Below are 290 nucleotides of genomic sequence, written 5' to 3' on the forward strand. Positions count from 1 at the left end.
TATACATATACTATCCGCTATACTACTCTAACTCTATTCTACTCTACTCGATTTATCGGACAGCATTGAGTTGTCATGAATCATGAAAATACTAGATGCTTGTGACTATCATATTTTTTAGCCTTAGTGAAACTAACTCGTACTAACTTCAACTCAAATTATCGTAAACACCCAATAACTATACATTTTCAGTACTAGCAGTGAATATCGGAACATAGCTTATGAATACTGGCCATAGGGAGAGAGAGAGAGAGAGAGAGAGAGAGAGAGAGAGAGAGAGAGAGAGAGAG

Source organism: Odontomachus brunneus, unplaced genomic scaffold (assembly GCF_010583005.1).
Source record: "Odontomachus brunneus isolate Ranch 3 - 2012 unplaced genomic scaffold, Obru_v1 Obru_scaffold_001, whole genome shotgun sequence".
NCBI classification, from domain to species: Eukaryota; Metazoa; Arthropoda; class Insecta; order Hymenoptera; family Formicidae; genus Odontomachus; species Odontomachus brunneus.